Consider the following 4323-nt stretch of genomic DNA (forward strand, 5'->3'; position numbering starts at 1 on the left):
TTTTTAGAATGAACAACAAAATATTGAAACAAAATAAAAGAGAAGTAAATTTCCTAAGGTTACCTACTGAAGGTTCAGATTCATACCTGCATGACTTCAGCACTCATATTTAACACAAATTTTAAAATGACTATAATAATGTATATTTATGTTAAATGGTCCAACCAATAGAGAATTACATAAAAGAGTGAATCTTGACCTTAACTGACCCACTGCACTCATTTAATAATAAATATTTTAAATGTTCCCTTTACCAGGCCACAATTCAATTTAGACAGAATAATCAGCCTTGACAATTAATAAAAGAAATTGAAATGGAAAAAGGAATTAAAACGTACTCATGATACTGCCTATTTTAATATATAGATTTTCAGGCACAGAAAGGCAGGTGCTATAATGAAATAAACATATAAAACATAGCATCAGCACTATCACAACTTACATGGATAATAAATTTGGGTAAAGTTTGATCTATCAGGTAATTAAATTTGTAAATCATTTTTAGTTCATATGAAAACTACATGTTCATTTAGAGTCAATACATTTACTCTTTCAATAAATATTGACTAAACAAGAAAAGAAAAGTACATGTTCTTAGGAAGCACATTGCATGGCATTTTTTGACTAATAATATTCTAGGATTAGATATGAATAGATTTTTCATATACTTGAATGTACAGAGGATGTTCTGTTAATTTTGGGCTGCTCAGGAATATTCTTTTATGGTGGGGACCATTCAGTCACCTGTGGGCATTAAATGCCTGTATTAACTCATATTCATTAGGACAAACATTTTTCATTTCCAAAACACTTTATAAAGTATTACACAATAACTTGTTTCACATGTTTTTATGTATGTATATACTGTGTGTGTATGAGTTACAGAACAGACCCAGTCTTCATATTCAATTTGTCCTCCGGTTACCCTTTCACCTAACATATTTTAGAGAGTTTTCCAGTGCTATCGTACTCATAATTCAGTCTCATTATTTTTAACGTCTGGATGTTCCCATATTAGCACATACACTGTGTTCATCTTTCTAAAAGCCATGGTCTTATCTTCAGTTTAAGATTTTTTAGTAGAGTCTCTGTAAGGTTCCATGGTTATTGTCCAAGTCACACAATTCCTGACCTTTTATATTCCAGGTATTAGAAGATGCACCCGTAGTGGCAGTGAGAAAAGGATTGGCATTCAGACCGCATAGTTATTTGTGGTCCCTGAATCCCTTGTAATTCTAAAATTCACTTTCTCAGAGCAGTGTTATTTACAACCTGTTTAAGACAATTTGTTTATTGAAACATTCCCTGCAATTAAAGTTTAGAAATATCCCACTGTTTGCAGTTGTTTCAGAGTAACAAAAATACATACATCTCCATCTACCTCCCTTTACACAATTTGCTGACATTCCAGAATAAAGATAATGTTTCTCTATCTTCTTCCATCTTGCTGTCTCTCTGTAAAGAGAGGAGTGTGGTCAGGGAACTAGTAACCGTAGACAAGGACAAAGTTTATTTTTTTGAGAAAGTGTAGTTGAGGGTTCCTGGGTATTGTACCCTCTGTATGTAGAACGATCATCTGAGGCTCACCACATCACCTTGTGAAGACTGAAATTCAGGGGACAAGATGGTTCTCTGGCTTCAGTTTTATTTATTTATTTTTCTGACAGTAATAACCTCTCTTTGTTTCTGACCCAAAGGTCTCTTGTGTCCTGTGAGTAGTGGGGTGTGTACATACACAAACACACATCAGTTACGTATACATGTGTGTGTGTGTGTGTGTGTGTGTGTGTTGGCTTGTAAGTAGGATAAAATCTCAGGCTCCTCTTTATTTCAGATACTGGGTTAGGTTATATTGTGATAACATAATAACAAGATCAAAACCTTGGTGGCTTATGATAAGATGGGCGATATATAGCACATGTAGGAAGTAAAATATTGTTTATACACCAGTCAGATATGTATTTATTTGTGTCGTGGAAATGTAACCTAGACCTTACAGTGGGAAAGCAAAAACATCAACAAATGAAAAATATTGCTTTTAGCTGACAAAAGTCAATTTTCTTGCAAGCTTGCATGTCAAAGTATAACCCGGCTTCAGTTTTTGTATTTGTAAAACAAGAGAAATTAACCATATAGCCTTTAACACTGCTATAGTCAATACATATTCTAAGATTTTATGAATATATTTTAGTGCAGTAAAATAGTCTTTTCAAAATGAATTATGGACCAGCTATCCTGACACAGCTGGGTGTCTTATTTCATGCTGTTTGCAACAAGAGCAGAAGATAAAGCTAGATTAAAATATGCTCTGGCTCTTACAGCGTATGTCAAGCATTTTATTAGTCACATTTAGTCATTTCATCGAGCCATCTTCGAGGGGAAAGTAAGTGAAATCCTATCCTCTGCCTGGAAGTGTAAGAACGGATGTCACGAAACCATTACTTTACCTCTAAGACATTATCTTGCCATGATTCCATAAAGTTAAATTATATGACCCCAGCAAGTATATCATCTTGACGTTGAGATACAAAGAATTCATAAAAGAAAAGTTTCATGTGTAAAGAGTTTTTGATTAATGCCTTGTTTATTGGCCAGGTGCAATGGCTCATGCCGTAATCCTAGCACTCTGGGTGGTTAAGGCAGGCGGATTGCTTGAGCTTGGAAGTTAGAGACCAGCCTGAGCAATACTGAGATCCCATCTCTACTAAAAATAGAAAAACCAAGGCAAGAGGATGGCTTGAGCCCAGGAATTCCAGGTTGCTGTGAGCTATAATGACATGGCTGTCTAGTCACAGTGCCGACTCTATCTTGAAAAGAAAAAAAAAATACCTTGTTTAAGTTAAAGAAGAATAGCATATTTAACAATGACAAAAATATCTCTTCACCGAGTGTTATTTGAGTGAAAGCTACACTTTTTTTTTTTAATTTTTGAAAAATGTCCTGATTTAATTGTATAAGATTTTGGGAAAATGTGTCCAAGCAATAGCTAAATATTTCAGTAACAATCCTCTTTTCTTTTACTACTTAAAACATGATTGGATCACTAGATTCTGGTATTACAAAGCCAAAAATTCTGTGACCATTTGTACAGTTTTCTCTTTGTAGAACCTTTGTATTATCTAACTGCAAGCAAGTTTCTATGAATAAGAAACTCCTAAAAAGTTAAGCAAATTATCCTGATGGTTACTGATCTAAAGCTAAATAGTGTGTCTTAAATGTGGTGCTTGATGAGCAAGAGTTACTTTAATAATTCTCTACATTTACTTCATTAAGATGCTCTTATATACTGTTGGTGGGACTGCAAACTAGTGCAACCTCTGTGGAAAGTTTTATGGAGATACCTCAAAGTGCTTAAAGGAGACCTACCATTTGATCCAGTAATTCCACCGCTGGGTATAAACCAGAAGGAAGAAAAGACATTACATAAAAAGGATTCCTGCACTGTTAAAAGCAGCAAAACTCACAATTGCAAAGACATGACAGCAACCTAACTACCCATCATACCTAAATGGATTAATAAATTTTGGTGTATGCATATCTTGGAGTATTACTCAGCCACCCAAAGCCAATCTAGTATCTTTTGTGATGACCTGAATAGAACGTGAAACCATCCTCCTAAGTAAAACATCACAAGAATGGAGAAACAAACACAGTATTCAGTCCCAAATTGGAAGTAATCAATCAGCATTTAAGTGCACACGTGGAACTAAATCTCAATGAAAATCATGCCTGGGGGAGGGCAAAGGAGGGAATAGGTCAATTCATACCTCTCAGGCTCAGTGCCCACCGTTTGGGTGAAAAGCACACTTACAACTTTGACTCAACTTATACAAAATAAAATACATGAACGAAACATGTACTCCCTAATATTCTGAAATTTAAAAAAATTAGAGTAAAGAAGATTTTCAAGTAGTAGATGGAGTACGTAGTCCTTCTCTCTCTTCCCGTACCTTTGCCCTTCCAGACATAGCCTTCAGAAAACATTCTGTTCCAGCTGGTGATTCTTAAGTGATTCTTGACTCAGAAGAAACTCAGGCACATTCTCCACTCATCTTCCCTTAAGTTCTCTGTGTTTCTTTCATCTCTGTCGTTGAAGGTAATGCCATTGCATTAATGTAGACGTAACAAAACCTTTATTATTTACTACATTCACTCTGAAATTTTATAATTAGAATAATTTTGTAAATACCCTGGAACATTTTATCTTTTCATTAACTTCCAGCTTACATCAGTATCTATTTTAAAATTTTTTATGCATAATTTATATTTACAGGTCATTGTGTGTGATTAAAATATATAATAAAATATGTCCATGCACAATAT

The sequence above is a fragment of the Otolemur garnettii genome, unplaced genomic scaffold (genome assembly GCF_000181295.1).
Source record: "Otolemur garnettii isolate 467f Iridium unplaced genomic scaffold, OtoGar3 scaffold00033, whole genome shotgun sequence".
Taxonomy (NCBI): domain Eukaryota; kingdom Metazoa; phylum Chordata; class Mammalia; order Primates; family Galagidae; genus Otolemur; species Otolemur garnettii.